The 17,599-nt window shown below is 37.0% G+C and overlaps 1 protein-coding gene across 3 annotated transcripts in view; it reads left to right on the forward strand.

Annotated features, from left to right (window-relative positions):
- Positions 1-17,599, forward strand: part of LOC117572544 (Ig-like and fibronectin type-III domain-containing protein 2) — a 52,066-nt gene that overhangs the window by 12,413 nt on the left and 22,054 nt on the right. For 2 of the 3 annotated variants that reach the window (XM_052003499.1, XM_034255415.2), the window contains exon 2: positions 8,760-8,809. The exons of the other annotated variant lie outside the window; for it this stretch is intronic. The gene's annotated coding sequence lies outside the window, so the exon portion shown is untranslated. The remainder of the gene's footprint in view (positions 1-8,759; positions 8,810-17,599) is intronic. 3 annotated transcript variants of the gene reach the window in all.

A 17,599-nucleotide genomic window follows, 5' to 3' on the forward strand; every position in this document is an offset into this window, starting at 1 on the left:
TTTGGAGTGTGCTTCGCTGTTGTTGTTGTTATTGTTGTTGTTGCTGCTTTTGTTTGGCGCTGTCTCAGATGTTTTATTGTTGTTGGTTTGTGTTGAACGTAAAATTAATTTGCACAGCCGTTTTTCATTTCGTTTGTTGCCGCGCTGCTTCAATGTTTAGTGTTTGAGCGAGTTTTCTCTGTGTGTGTGTGCGTTTGTGTGTGTTGTTCTGTTTTCGCGTGCGTTCTTTGCATATTTTATCAAAATTGCATTCATTCCAAAGTCATCTCTGCCCATTTTCATTCCAAACTTTTGTACATTGAAAAGGCGCTACAATTCGCTTACAACTTTCCCCGTCCCTCTCTCTCTCTCTCTCTCGCTCTGTCTCTCTCTCTCTTTCACTCTCTGTACAAATAAAGCTAGATTTATATCAGCTTTGCTGTCTCCAGCGTTTAATGCGCTACTTGTGGCCATTGTCTGCTTCTATCCTTCAAATTAGAGTGTTTAGCTGAGAAAGACCTCCCCGCTTAGACAATGCCTTTCACAAAATACGGGCGTGAAATAAAACAATTGTGTGCCGCTCAGGATATTAGCATATTTATGCATCTGCTTAGTTAGTCAACTCGAGAGAGACAGAGAATAGAGAGTTTTCCCCGTTAAGTAATTCAGATCTATCTGCAGGTGCTTCTGCACGAGAATTATTTGCCAAGTCTCTCAAACAGTAAATGAAAATGCCAAAATGAAATGTAATTAGTTTGTGCACAACAGAAATACCTTTGCTAACGATGCACTTACCATCATCAGCCAGATGGGCCAAATATGTAAATGCCTGAAGGTAAATTGCATATTTATCGTACACACGTTTGTTGATAGTCAGTCGATACTTTGTTGCATGCTCTGCTCCTAAAATAAACCACTTGACCAAAAATGATAACCCCGAAGCGTAAATTCATTGACCTGGCTGGTTTTTGTTAACGCCCTCAGCCAGCCAGCCATCCAGCCAGCCATCCAGCCAGCCAGCCAGTTGAGCACGGTCATAAAGTCCTGGGGAAGGAACAACAAAATTTATAGACAAACTTTAGCCAGACTAGGCGAGTACTTTTGCTTGGCTATATTCAAATATATATATGTAATATTCATAAATTTAATACGAACAAACATTTCTCGAATATTTTGTGTTACTCTCTCGACCCCTTTTTGCCGACGCTGCTTCCACATTTATCGCGGAGGTGGCGTCAAGTACCACTGTTGCAACGATTTCCGGATTTTCTATTGCTTTCTCTTGCAGTTTTGCTACGGCTCTGTTTTGTTTCGTTTCGTTTCGTTTCGTTCTGTAGACATAGTAAAAATAAATAATTCATAATGCAAATATGCCAGCAGAAAAACACACAGCAAACAGAAAAAGAGAAAAACAAAAGGTCGTCAGCAAATACTCATAAATACAAAGCAAGAGCATAGATTTCACATCAGCGGGACTTCGCGTCGTATGCGCAATTTGTCTTGCTTAGTCTGACGAACGAACGAGCGAGCGAGCGCAAGGGAGAATCTTGTCTTTTGGTTAATGGACGGTAGAGCTGATCTACTTATGACAGCATATTGGAGGGCAGCGCGGAGCATTGAACTCGGTCAAACGGCGAATTAAGTAACGATTGAGAGCTTAACAGAAAAAAAACAGAAACAGAAACACAAGAACAACATCGTCGTCCAAGTCTAGGCCAAAGGCAACCATGAATAGAGTACAATATAAAGGGCCAAGCATATTTAAAATAAAAAAAATGCTAAACCGTTGACGTAGGGCGGTCTAAAATAAAATAATCAAAAGTAGCAAAGGAGAAAGGCAAAGAGTGCGGGGGAAAGGAAGAAAATGCAGAACAAGGAATAAGCAGGCGTAATCGTCTGACAGCACACAACATGGCAGAATAAAAAAAAAAAAAACACCGAGAAAAAAATGCAACAAAATCGGATTAAAAGAGCTCAGGGGTGAAGCAACTGGGCAAAGCCCAAGTCCAAGCCGAGGCACTAGCGCAAGCCAAAGCCGAAAGCCAACCGCCAAACAGTTCTTTTTGCACTGTTTTGAAAAAAAAAAAAACGAGATACAAATTGCAATAAGACGGTCTTTTATAGTTCAACGATGGATTTACGATGTTGCACGACTTTGAACTACATTTGTTGTCGGTGTTCGGTTGTCGGTGTTGACTCGACCAAAATACATATACTTATTTACCTTGCTGCCTCCGGTTGAGTTGCTCATACACAAAAACTCAAAAAACGGGACATAAAAAGTGCAAAGTGTATTCACTACTTTATGATATACACCATCATACAATATACACTATCTTGAAGTATAAAAAAAACCTCTAGTCTAGTTTGTTGAATATACGAGTATTCGTATGCACATCCTTTGAATTCACATTCCTTGCTTGCCATGTGCTATGCAGCGAGTAGCGAGTCGATTTGAGTCGAGTTGAGGCGTCGTTAAATTGCACGAAGCGACGTCAAGTTGCAACTTTGGTGGAACGGATGAAAATGTGGGCCGTAAAAGAAGTGCCAGAGCTTCCAACAAAATTGCAGCATTCTAAACCGTTTTACTGCCGTTGCCGCACTCTATTCACACACCTCTTTCTCTTTTGCCCGTTTTGCCACTTGACTCTGCTATAAAAGTCAAACGCAAAGGTTCCAGTTTCCCCAGCTCCAGCTCCATCTCCAGTCTCCACTCCACAGCCACGTCGACATCTCAGTCCTCAGTCTCCCAGTCTGACTGTTTCGCAGTGGCTAGCTAAGGAAATTACGGATTCAAATTAGCGGCACTCAATCTCAATCTAAGTTCTGCCTTCTAATGCGCTTAATGGCACCCCACTCAGCCCACTTTTATGCAATTTAATCAACTTATCGCGCAAAATGCACAAGCGTTTTCTGCTCACTTCGCTCAAGTGGCCAACAGCGGCAGTCCAGGCACGAGCTCTCGTTCTCTCTCACTCGCTTTCTCTCTCTCTCTCTCTCAGTTATAGGCAGAGCAGAAAATCTCACTCGAGACCAGCGAAAAAAAAAGAATAGCAAATCGATGATTTTTCAAATTTTCATTAAACGAAATGCTTTTGCTCAATGGCTCTGCGCTGTTGCATATTCGAAGACTAATTACGCTTTATTTAATGCCGTCCTCGCTGGTAATATGCGAGTATAACATGAAAGTCGCTCAGGGAGACAAACTCGATGTTGAAATCGTAAACGTGGGGGGCTGGGAGAGTTATAAGGGGAACAGCAATTGGGGGTTATACGAAATTTCATGCGCTGTTTCAAAGTTGAGAAATTGAGTTTGAGTTAAGTATTGGAAACATTTCAATAGGGCTTTTAGCATACGACATTAAAGTAGATTATTTTCATGGAATTTCAAATGCTTAATGCGAATTTCATAGTCGCGTCTGCTGGCATAATGTGTACTCTAATGAATACAATTATGAATACACTGTAAGAGATTTGCTGTAATTTTGTGTATGAGGAATACATTATTGAGTAAATAATTTTAAAAAATGTTTGAGGTTCGGATAATTTTTAAGTGAAATAAGGTAGCTCCGACCCTTCAAAGTATAGAACATATGTTCTTAATCAGCACTAAGAGCGTACTATGTCAATATTCTTATATTTGGTATATTATAACTAAGAATCAAACCGCAGTGTTTCGTCTTTATTCAAAATGGATTTTGGGTATCTCTCAGTCGAGTAGACTCAACTGTAGGTTTCCTACTTGTTTATTTATTAATGATAATAATACCAATAGTCAATTGCTTTTAATACTATTCAAAAAATATATTTATAATACGATAGAAAAAGTTACCAATTGTAGCTTTCATCTTTAATCAACTAGGCAGTTAATTGCTAAATATTTTCATTGTATTTAAAAATTGCACAAATATTTTCAATAATAATATGCAACGTGCAAAACAATGAGAGGATTGCTAAAATGCGTTTTCTAATTAGTTATTGTTTGATTAGTAATCTTATTGTTATTATTAATTTGTCTACTCATTTAATTATTCCATGTATTCGTTGTATTGCCATTTCGCATTACGTACATATGTGTAATTAAAGCTTGAACTGCCTAAAGCAGATAGCTTGGCGGCAGTCGTGCTCGACGTACAAACATTATATATATATTTTATATATATATATATAGCAAAATACATAGAGATACACTCATTTTGTATTTATATCTGGGCAAGTAAATATCGGACAAAAGACCGGTTTAAGTCAAGGTTATTAAACATTTCTTTCAAGTACACATTAGTTTTCACCCTTTGCTGTGGAAAACAAGTTTACAAAACTGGCTCGAAACTGGCTGCGACACTTGCTCGACAAATATATACATATGTATATATATATTTATAACATATATGTAAAATCTTGAAGTGATGAAGCTAATGCAATGAAAATTGAAAATATTTGAGGCGCGAATTGCGTACATTCATCTTGCCGCATCATTTTCACACCTTATCGACAATTGCCCCCATCAGCTGGGAGGTAAACTTACAACAGCCAAAACAACAACAACAACAATGAGTACATTGAGTACTCGTTACGTTGCACGTGATGTAGAACTTTAAACAGATACAAGGTCAAGCTCATGCAGTGCCGCCAAGCAAACCGGTTAGCGTTTGAGCCAAGTTAGGCAAATGCTTCTCACATTCAGTCAGTCAGTTAGTCAGGCAGTCAGTCATCGAGTGATTCAAGTTGAGGCACTTGATAATTCAGCTCCCCAAACAGCTGTTGCCGCAGCAAACAACTGTGTGTTAAGCCATCTTAAATGCATATAAAATTATATGTTTGCATATGACGAGAAACAAGAATTCATGATCGATTTGTTTGGCTTTTTTCTATTGGTTTTTATTCTTGTGGAAGACACAAAAATGTGCAAATGAACGCACACTCGGCTAATTGATTCGAAAATGTGGTGTAACAAGTGAGATGAGAAATTATTCCAGTTCACAGATATTTGAAATTTTTCAATTGATTTCATACAAATTTTCTTGTGGTGTCAAATGCCATCAATAAATATGTCGCAGTGTGTGTTAGTGTGTATTTTTATACCTGTTACCGATAGGAGTTAAGGCTATTTTAACTTTATGACTGCTGGAAATGTGTATAACAGGCAGAAGGAGTCAGCTCTTGATTCGAATGAAAACGTAGATCTCAGAGACTATAAGAGATATAGCTATATCATTTTCGACAGACAAACTGGTATATTTTGTACTCTATGGTATATTTTGAATGTAGTACAATATCGATATACCAAACATTGACTTTTAGTATTTTTGAGGCATATTTCCAGTATACTTGTAGGCTATGGTTTTATTGAAAATGGGTTGCGGATATCTCTTAGTCAAGCACACTCGTCTCTAGTTTTCTTACTTGCTTTGCTGTGTATTTGTGTATCTAGTTTCCTATGACAATATGCCTGGGCAAAAGAGCAAGAAACCAAAGCAGCTCAGCAGCTGAGCAGACTAGAGAAACATGTGTGCGGACGTGTGGATAGCAGGCGTAGACAACAGTGCGTATTAGTAATTTATATGCTTACTTCGTGTGTAGCTGTCAGCTTCATGCATTTAGCTTGAAGCTGTTTATCTCTAAGTGACAGTTTAGCTTGATTTTGCATTGTCTGTCGCCCATGTGCTACAGTTATGCTAACATATAAACTTCTATATAATTGTCTATATACGAGTTGGTTGCTTCAAGTCGACTGGGAATTGTTTAAATTTGCCATCTTTAATGCTGTTAATAGGCTGGCAATCAGGCGATTGTTCGATGCTGCTGTTGGACAGTTTAGAAGCTTGCAGGTTGACCCCTTTCACCTACAAGTGATATGTTAATGCAATTTGTAAGCTGCTGCGATGCGTCGACAGCCGGGACTGACAAAATGCCACACAAATGCGTCCCTTCATTTTCCCATTTCCGAAAGCTATGCGCCTTGGGTTCCTCCACTCCCCCACTCCTCCATTCGCCCAATTAAGCCACATGTCTGCCCCCATTTGGCCACCCGTTTTGGTTTTGGGCGCCGCCCTGTTTGTTGGCCAAATATTTGGAGCTACATGTTACGCATTTACCAAGCCGCATAATACAGCAGCTAAAGTGTTGTTTTGCCATAAAATATTTAGCAGGCGAAGCTTGTGGATAATGTTTGAGTCGAGTGTGATTGAATGGTATCTAATATCTGCTTACGTGCATCTGTATCTAAGAGTATGTGTATCTAGTTGCTGTTGGTGTTGCTGTTGCTCTTAATGAAGCTCTACTAATAACTTGGTTGTTCTCAGCTTTGTTAATGCACTCGAATAACATTTTGCCTTATTCGCTCGTAAACAACAATGAAATATGATTGTATTACACTTTTTGTGTAAGTTAAGTAAATAAATAAATTTAGATTCAATATAAAAAGGTTTTATGTGCTTCAGGTCTAATTGCATCTCCGTTTTGCTAATTATACCTTTTGACAGATCATTTTGTATGTCCGAGAGTGTTTCGTTTGAATCGTCGTCGTCGATTTTAAAACCGGTTTTAATTACGTTTCTGATCGACTGACTGAATTGACAAAGAAATCGCATGTAGTATGCATATGTTATTAAATAAATTCAACTGGATCGTCTTTTTGTTTTTATACATTTCGTTATTTGTCTGGGTCAGCAAGATAAAGATCTGACAGTTATTGTGATAAAGACATTATGATTGTGACGGTCGGTAAATAATTTAAAGTTCACTTTTTGGGGGTTGGCAAAATGCAAACGTCTGTTGGAAACTTTTGTATCACATAAATAACTTTCTATTATCAAAAACAGTTACCAAAAACTACTTACAATCTAACGTGTGTATCTCCGTGTGTGCGTGGGTGTATGTAACTGTGTGTGTTAGACAATCGCATAACTTTTGGAAAAAGGACCGAACCGGCACGTGAAATGAGAACACAAAGACGCCCACAATTATGTTTATATATTTGTCCCAGGCGAAAGCGAAGCGGACCAGAACCGAACCAAAACAGAACTGAGTAGAAGCCTCATCCCCATTTTTGTGTCCTGGATGCCGTCCTTAGATGGGTTTCGGTGTGGTCATACATTTTAACGCCAAAGTTTGCCACATGCTTTGGACATTAGTGGAATGAAGTGTGGTGATGCTGCATAATCAGTATTTAGGCTTATGGCCGGGTTTATATTTCACTTAATATTTTTGCTTATGTTAATGCCGTCGTGTTGCTGTCGCTGTCGCTGTCGGTGTGTGTGTATGTGTGTGTGTGGATTTGCGCATCTCCCATTTTTCAATTATGTATACTACACATGTGAGTGTGGGTGTGTGTGTTGTGTGTGCTGTGTATGTGTGGCAACAATAAAGTATTTAGACAGGTTGAACCAGAGCATAACTGACGGCCAGTCAACAAAGTTAACAAATACAAAACCAATTTAACTTCTTGGCTTCTGCCTCGACTTTGACTTCTGCTTCATTTTCATAAACAAATAAAAACGGAAGACATCAGTGCAGCCTCAATGCCGTGTGCCGTGTGCCGTGTCCTTAATGCCGTGTATGCTCTTACGCCTCGGCTTAGTCCTTCGAGCCACGAGTTGTTGTCGGCTGCTGTTGCCTGCTGCCTGCGTCCTTATCGCATGGCTAACTTAAGTCGCCTTCATGGCTGCTCAAAGCATCATCAGCTGCCTTTGTGTGCTCATTATGGCAACTTGACATTAATTGCATGAAAGGCAACAAAACACCGTATTTATATTCGCATGTTCTCAGCACAATACATTCACGTACATACTTACTACACACATGCTCAATACCGAGTGCTAAAAGTAGATTTATGGGCATGCTTAGGGTTAGCAATGCCATCGCCATTGCACAATGAATGGATTTCAAATGATACTTACACGAGTTTTGCATCGTATGATTCTTGTGGTTAAATTATTGTGTTGATTATTGAAAAACTATATAATTACATTTTTATAATGCAATTTTATATTTTCCACAAGTAATAATTCTCAAATTTAAAATAATACTCCTAATATTTTAAAAATTACACTATCTTTTACTCACATGAGTTTGCATCGAATGATTCTTGTGGTTAAATTATTGTGTTGATTATTGAAAAAATATATAATTACATTGTTATATTAAAATTTTATATTTTCCACTACTAATAATTATCAAAATTCAAATAATACTCCTAATATTATATTATAAAAATTACACTTTCTTTTACTCACATGAGTTTTGCATCGAATGATTCTTGTGCCCAAATTATTGTGTTGATTTTCTTTACTAGTAGTAATTATATTTATTCTGAAAAATAATATTTAACATTTTTAGACAATAATTATTATTATTATTGTACTTATTTCTTTACAATTTGTAATTATATTTATATGGAAAAACTAATATCGAAGTTTTATAATTAAATTTTTACATTGACATTTATTTCTACACAAATTTGCAGCGTATAAGTTTTGTGACTTATTTATTGTGTTGATATTCTTTCCTACTACAGAGTTTTTATAACATATTTATATAAGCATTTTATAATTACTTTTGGTTTATCAACTTATCTTTACTCGTAAAAATCAAGAATTGAATAATTTTTGTGGTATTATTTTTTAGTGGTAAATATATTTATAATAACGAAACTATATTCGAAATATTAAAAATATATTTATTATATATAAACTTGTGATTAAGTTATTTTTTGGATTGTTTTCTAATAGTAATTATATTATACCATATACTAAAATGTTAATTTTTTTCTGTCATTTCAGGTACTTAAATGTTCCCAAGTTTATGAAGTAATAACGTCTTGATTTATAAGGTAATATTGTCATTATTTTTACGATGCGCTGCTGTTGTTAAATTACTGCAGCGAATTTAATTTTGTAGAGTGCCAAGCTCAAGTTTTTTAATACTTCACATTACTAAGGAAAATGAAAAATGAACTTAAGTTTCAGAAACTTATGATAGAACAAAGTAGCAGTATTTATGATAGAACAAAGTCACTCATAAAGTGGAAACTTGATAATTCTGTCAGTTCCTAACAAATTATATAAAGGATAGTCTATTAAAAGTTCTAATTTTATTTGCACAAAATGATTATTAGCTTATCAAGCTTTAATAAAAGAAAAAATGAATGAAAATGAACGCTTTTAATCAAATTTGTTTTTAATTTTCATAAAATTTGATTCTTTGTGCAAGGAAAAAAAAATTTGAAATTAATAAATAATCCAATTCCGATGGGTTCAAGAATTTCAGGCATTTTTTTAATGTTAATCAATTATTTGATTCTTTCATCTCTCTAATAATCGTTTACAATATGTACTTCGAAGCAACTCCAAGATACGAGGTAAATAAGGTCAAGTATTTTCTGTGTCTTTTTGTTGTTATTGTTGTTATTGGAAACTTATTGGCCTCGTCAGAGTTGAAGTCAGAGACGGAGTCTGATAAATTGTGAAATTGTGGGCTGTGCTCATTTTTGAGATATTCGCTTATAAGTTGTAAAATTACAAATTGTTGTGTATCTTGAGAGGGGGAAGCGGGGAAGAACTGTAGTTGGGGTTGCTTGTGGTACACATGTTGATGTCTGTCCGTTGATTGTTGTGCAACAAAGGCGGCACAAAAATCAAATAAGCAACACCCAACCAAGAAAAAAAAGAAACTTTTATATAGAGCAGAAGGAAAAAAAGTAAGTTGAAGTTAAGCAAAAAGCAAAAGGCAGACGGCAGGCGGCAAAGTCGAAGTCGAAGTCAGAAAAGTCGGCAAGTCGGCGGTAACTCGGTAGCCAAGGAATACATATTGCCAACACAAACTGCAAGCCATCAAAAGCCGGAAACTAAAATTTTGTGGCAGAAGTTAAGCCAACGCGCAGAACTTGTCGATTGTGCGTTGGCTGTTGCGGCGGCATCAAAACTTTTTTATTTCTTCTTAGATTTTCTGTTGCGAAATTCGTGCCAAGAACTGATTTGACTGAGATGAGCAAAACTGTGAAACTCTGTCGGATGATTGGAAGAGACTGCAAGGGACGACAACAACGACGACGACGGCGACGATGATGTTGCTATAAGGTGGTGCTGATGCCAAAATGTTTTCTATTTCGAAATCAGATAGTTGCTTGTCGGATTTATATTGCTCTTTACAGAGTCGTTTTGCACTGACAAAAATGACTGGCTGACTTTCGTACACTTATCGCTGTTGTGTTACACGAAGTGACGCAGAATTAATTTTATCTTGGATTTAGTACTAATAAAAAAACCTCTATTATGCTGCTCTGTGTGACAGATATGATAACATAAAATTGATGCATGCTGCATTCTTATTCAATGCTGATTTACACAATAGCTTGTAGAGTGCTTTGCCAACTGTATGTGAATTCGAGTTCTTGAAGTTCTTCTACAACAGAAGCACAACCAGAAGCCGAACCAGAAGTAAAAGCAGATGCTTGCACTATAGTGACCGAAGCACTTTTGACTTTCTGTTGGCCATTTTTCTTTTGCTGCTGTTTATTTGTTTGTTTGTTTGGTTGTGCTGATGGTTGAGTACAACTTTATGCAGCAAAAGTTTGTTTATAAATCAACTTTTTGCTGTACCACAAGCGAACTTTGCCCAATGTACCATGCAGTTCTCCAGCACTCGCGCGAGCATTGTCGGAGCACCAACAAAATGGACTCAGTCGATGGGGAATTTGCGTATATTAACATTCATTTTCTGCAAATTATTGAGAAAACAGATTGGACCACTGTGGGCTGTGGGGGCACAGTCTCTCTCTCTCTCTGTCTCTGTCTGTTTCTCTGTCTGTCAAGAGCTTCATAAAAGTGTTAAATCAAGTTTTTCTTTAAACATTGTTCTCTGCTCAAAAGACTACCTAATAATTGCCAAACAAAGAAGAAAAAAAAAGACTTACTTAGATGACGTCGTTCCCCACTCATGATGATGATTGCCACGGGCTAACAAGTCTTTCTTGTTGCTGTCGTTTTGTTTGTTCGCATCGATTTGCTTCCTAGTTTTCGGTTGCTATTTTAAATGCCCAACTGGGCATTCACGTGTCTCTCGGCCTATTCGTCATTAATCATTTATAATAGTGAAGGGTTTTGAATCAACATCATTGCCTGACGGAAATAGACAATGGGCCTACTCAATTTAAATGCCTAAAAATACAGAATAATCACTGAAGATACATTGGATTCAATTAATTTATATTAAAATGAGAATTTTAATCACAAAATTAATATCAATTTGGTCAAGAATTGTCTACAGCATATCTGCTAGTCGAGCACAATTGGTGAGTGATGCTCTTGACAGCTAGTTAATTGCATTGAAGGCGTTCATCGAGCATCGGGCATTATCGCATATCGAATTGTTTACGGCTATTCGATTAATTGTCATATCGCTCTCGCCATGGACATTATTTGAAGTATTGTAATTAAAAAATTTAATTATTTTAAGCAAAAAAGCCAAGCTTGGTAAACTGCATGACATTTTCATATTAAACACAAATGCATATAATGTGTTTTTTATGGCAACAGATTTAATATCCACATGCATATTGTATGCACACACACACATACGTATAATTTTGAGTGTTAATTAGCATTTCAGAGTCAAGCATCATTGACTGGCTGGCTGAATATGTGTTCAACTCGAATCTGATTGTGCATGGAGTGTGCAAATATATATGGTAAATATCAATATAGGAAGGACATTGCAAAGGGCGAGAGCTAACAATTATTGAATTTGTTGTCGCAATTACATTTATTGTTTACCATTAGTATAACTATTTTGCTTTATTTGTGTAATTGTTTTACTAGTTGCATTCCAAAAATGCCAAAAGCTGTCGTCGTTACTGCTTCATTACAGGCATGATAAAACACAAAATATTTAAGCTAACAAATGTGCAGACAAATTTGTGGACTGCATATTCAATAAAAATGTGCTTTAATAAAGCTGAAATAACTTTAAATGCTTATTTAAATATTTATACCCGCTACACATAGGGTATATATAACTTTGTGCCGGCAGAAAATGTAAAGACGTAAATTCCGATCTTATTAAGTCAGCGTCAACAGCCAAAATAATAGTGCCATGTCTGTCTGTCTGATATCGACTATTAGTTACAGTGATTGACAATTTGGGAAATATAGTTTTCTATGACATATTTTAAGCACAATAGTATATCAATAGACCAAATAAAGAATCAGGTATAATTTGATATTTTTGTATATCGTAATATCAAATATAGTTTTTAGCATATTTTAGGATTTTTTGCATATTAATTCGGTTTATTTTTTGAATAATACCACACAGTATTTGTTTTACTAAAAATTGGTAGCAGGTATCTCACAGACGAGCACCCTCGTCAGTAGTTTTCTTACTTATTTTGTTCATCTTTAGTAGCAAAAAGGTAAACGACATCGACAACGCTGAACAAAGCTTGAAGACTGAAGATTGTGGGCTGGCATAGTTTTTCCGATTAGAAGGGCACTCGATGCCATTTCGCCAAGAGTGTGTGTTTTTTTGTGTGGGAGTGTGATAGTCTTTGATAGATTGGCATGGCTGCCAAAAGGCGTTGCACAGCGTCGTTCCGTCGGCAAATGCAGTTGACACTCTTTGCTAGTTGGGCTGCCAAAGGCTGTTGTATATATTTTTTTGGCGGGTTGGTTGGTTGGTTGGTTTTACTCGACTGTTTGGTTAAGGAAATGAAACATGCAGCGCGATACAAGGTCTGTTGCTGTTGCTCCGCCTATGTATTCGCTTTTGCATGCACATCACGCCGCCGCCGCTGCCGCCCACTTTGCAAAAATCGTTGACATGTGAAATTTTAATTAAAACAAAAATGAAAATAATGCAACGACGCCTTGCCGTAGCAACAAACTTGCTCAAAGTGCAGCCAACCTGTAATAGCAAAAGCAACAGCAATGCCAACAGTAACAGCAACAGCAACAGCAACAACGACAGCAACAGCGACAGCAACAGCAATAACAACAACAACAAAAATGTCAAACGAACACGTCAAAAATATCAAGAGCATAAGCGCAGGTCGACATCGCGTTGGCAGTTTGGTAAGGCATTCGAGTGTGTGTGTGTGTGTATGAGTGTAAGTGTGTGCGGTACAAAGCTTTTAAGTGCTGGCAGGGAGTAACAAGCGACATCGACATCAAGTATACGCACACATGCACACACAAAGAGCAGCAGCAGCAGCAGTAAGTTGGCAACAGTAAAATGGTTGGCAACCTCCACGCAGAGAGCAGAGCACAGCAGAGCAACAGCATCTTCTATTAGTGCGTCTGCAACTGCAGCTCATTAGCACCTCACCAGGTTTGGTCTCAACGCATCGCACACCTTCACGCTGTGTGCTTGGCTTGGTCGCGGTTGACTTGTCTCACCAGCTGAAGTATGCCCTTTCCTTGTCTCCTTCCTGATTCATGCAACATTTTGTTGGAATTGAGTGCAAGCTAAAGTGCTGCGCGTTGCGTGCTAAAGTGCCATACGGAATAATATAATTGCTGCTGCAACATTCGCATAATCACACAATTATCATTTATTTGCATATAGCTGATCAATAAAGTTTGTATATGCAGCTGCTCGTTTACTAATTAAAAGCTAAACTTTAAATACAAATAATCGCATACATATTACGTATACGTAATCTGTAAATTTTGCGAAATTGAATTGTAAATGAATTTTGTGAGCACTTTTGAACTTTTCAGTTGTGGGTCGGAAACCCTTGACATGCTCCAACAAGTGGAGTGTGCAATGTTTTTCAAACTTTTTCGGACGAGAAAAGTTAACGCAACACATGCAGAACATTTGCCAGTTATTAAGTCGTTTAGAGCAAAATATTAGAGAAGTGTGGTGTGAGTAGTTCCATTGATTACCTTTACTGCAGATCTCTTGGCCAATTTGCCGAAAGAACAATAATAACAACAACGTTTTGAGAGTTGCACTTTACGTCTTCTTTGCAAACAACAAAGTCAACAGTCAGTCTCATGGGTAAATTTAATAGTACACCAGGGTATATGGCAGCAGAAGGACGAAAAGGATGCAGGAAGGATGCGGATGGAGATGGGAAGCATGTAAGAAGCTAACAGCATTTGTTTTACTTTTTGCAAAAGTTGTTTTGGCCTCTCTGTGTGTGAAGTTGTTGGCACTTTTTAGGGGCTTTGAATGGCCTTCTGCTTGCTGGTTGCTGTCGGGAGACTAGTAAATCTAATTTCTAACCGCACAAGCGGAGACGTAGAGCTCAGCTCTTCAGCGGGTTGCGGCAACACATCTGCGGCATCTGCGGCAATGTAACTGCAACTTGTAGTCGTCCGTAGTACAACTTCGTCAGAGCGCGTCAACTGCAGAGACTCGCTGTCGACAGACGTCACTTTTGTTGCTACTATTTTAGAGCTTACCGACTTTTAAGTTGTTGCCCGTTACAGCGTACTACAACAAACTGCAGTTAACACATACTACATACGTTCTCGTTTGCTATCACGACTTGATGTGTACATTACACGGCGAGAAAAATCAATCAATCAAATCGAAAATCTTGATTCAAGAATTTGCAGTGTCAATACTTAAACGAGACTGTAATTTTTTGATTCAACCACGAAATTCAACATTTAGGTACACTTGTAGAGTTCTTGATTTCAGAAGGTTCTTCAATTTCTTGATTTAAAAAGTTAAGAAATTTTGAAGCCTGTTTTGGAAGTTTTTTTTAAAACAATATGTTATTTAATGAAGATTTGTTTTACTTAATGTCTGATTTAAGCAAATTGTGCATTTTAAACAGTATTTTTTACATGTATGTTTTTAGTGTTACTTAAAATTTTTATGACTGAGCTAACTAAGCTCTGAACCTCGTCATCTCTACTTAGCAAGCTTTCAATAATAGAAACATATTACCGGTTAAAATTTTGTAGAAAGAGAGTTAAAAGATTCGTTTTGTCTAGATTGTCAATACTGTTGCATTTTTTTGAATGTCATTTTTCATCCCATAGTATTTTATTGGATGAGAAGCTCATTGAAGCTCACTTAAGAATCATACTTTGGTCAAAACTAAGCTTGTACACATAATGCATCATTGAAGAATTTTATTTTATACTTTTAAGAACGTTCATTCTAAAGTAAGAAAATTCAAGAGTAAATCGTTATACAAAAATTCTAGATCGAAGCAGAATTCATTTATGAATTTTATTTTGTACAACGAATTGTACTGCAATTTTTCTCTGTGTATATATACGTATTTATATTTATATGTACTCGTACATATGTATTTATGCCCCGTCAGTCATTTCATAGTTTGACGGTGGTTGGCGAGGGAGACAATGTTGTACTTGTATGACGCATGTTTTAGACTGTTTAGGATTTTACTTTTGTTTATTTTTAGCAGAGGGCATTGCATGGCTGCAAGTGCGTGCCACATATGTGGCATGGATGTGCAGCTTCGCATCGCAGGCGGCAACAATGGAACTGCGGAAGTTGCCAAGCAAAGCGGCGGAAATGTAAAGTCAATGCCATTGTTGTTGCGCTGCTACTGTTGACAGCGCTATTGCTCTCTTTCTCTCTTTGTCTCTCTCTCTCTTTTACACTCTGATTGCTCTCTCTTTCTCGCTCATTGACGCTGCAAACTCTTGAAAATTGTGAGGCATTGTTGTCACTGTTGTTTGGTGTCTTGCACTTACATTTTATCGTTTGTCGGATTTGTGCATCCTTGTTTGCATTTTTATTGTTGCTGTTGCTGTTGCTGTAGTTCGTTGTTATTGTTTTGTTGGTATTATTGTGCATTTGTGCTTGAAGCGAATTATGAAAAGTGCATAAAAGTTTTTGCTGCTTTGCGAAATGCGCATGCAAAAATAAATAAACAAACAACATTCATGCTCATATTCACACACCAATCCCCACACTCCACCCATGGGTATTCAGCTGCAGACGCTGCACACACAATTATGCCTGATTTGCAAATACTCCTACGCCTGCTGCTTATCCACATTCAACGAGCTGAGGTCCTGTGCATTTCCATATGCAAACACATCGTTATATTTTAGGTGCATAGCCTTGTGTCTGTGTGTTTCTTTAGCTTTAGTTTGGTTTTTCGCAAGTGTATTTAATATGAAATCATTCGCTCTAATGTTGATTTTATATTTTATTGTGCTCGTTATACCCTGCAGTTTTTCCAACCATTTCCGCCAACTCTGCCAACAACTATGTACATATATTCCATAGTATAATTGCACCAAAGCAGCCGTCTCCGGGTGCATAAAGTAAATTTATTCTATCTCGAGTCTGCTTCTGCTTCTGTTTCTCGGTTTCTGTTTGTCTGGCTGTTTGTTTCGATGCGAATAAAACTTGAGAATATTGTACGCAGCATTGCGTATACGACTTGTTGTCATAACAGCACTAAGGTCAATGGCTGAGCTGCTCAGCGGAATTTATTTATCTGTTTTGCAAAAAGAAAAAGACAACTCCAAATCTTTATATTGATCAAACTAGAGCTTGTGAGTGAAAACTTTTCATAAATGTGAAATACGAGTGCCTATTATTTAATCAATTCACAGTCATAATCCATTTCTAAACAAACTTTCGAGCAAATGCATGCATACATAAAAATGCTCTTCATTTAATTGGGTAGAATAAATTCTCTTATGTAGGCTATAAAGCACAAACTAAAATGCTTATTGCTTATTGAATTTCTTGAGTGAAATACTTATGTGGAAAATGTATAAATATTTGATTTGATATTTCTTTCGAAATAACTTCAAATGATTGCTCTATTAGTTAAACACTTCAACTGTATCATTTTTCTCTTCTCTATATTTGTTTATACACACAAGTTTCATATAAATTTTGCTTAAATGAATAATTCATTTTTAGCAAAAGTTTAAACAAGTTGCAATGAAATATTAAATCATTGTTAAAACTGTTTTAAGCCAGCACGAACTTTGCAAGTAGTACAAACCAAACTTATTTTAACTCCACTCAGAGTTTTTAAATAATTACTCAAAGCAATGCTTAGTATTGCGACTAATTTCCATATTGGCCTAGAGCTTGTCCGCATTAAATTCCTGTTGGATGCACCTTATCCTGTTTCCGCATTTTAATAATTGTCAGTCACAAAGTTTTTGGAAAACGATAACGAAAAGTTGAATGTTGGAAATATTGTAAACAAACTCTTAATTATTATTTTTTTTTTTGTAACACTTGAGGAATCTCAACACTGCTTAACTCCTTTAATAAGCCACTATGTAGACATAGCAGAGTACAGGGAACCGGAAGGACAACAACAACCCATGAAACTATGTTTCAGTATGCATATAGTACTAAAGTATATACCGACAAAATACCGATGCCGACACGCTGCTGGAGTAGAAAGTTTTTGCTAGCTCAAACAGCAACTTTGATCTAGATGCTTGCATCTATTCGTGCTATGGCTTTTAGGCTGCTTATCAGAGAGGCCAGAACGGCAGCTCGAAACTTTTCGCAATGCAGAGAACTTTGTGTGTGTGTTGCTGGTGTTGACCAAAAGTTGTCACACTGCGTGCGAGTAATTTTTTATCAACATATTTGCTCGAATTATAAATAAAACAAAGGCCTAAGCATAATCTCCCCTTCCTCTTATTATTATCAC

This window comes from Drosophila albomicans, chromosome 3, assembly GCF_009650485.2.
Source record: "Drosophila albomicans strain 15112-1751.03 chromosome 3, ASM965048v2, whole genome shotgun sequence".
Taxonomy (NCBI): Eukaryota; Metazoa; Arthropoda; class Insecta; order Diptera; family Drosophilidae; genus Drosophila; species Drosophila albomicans.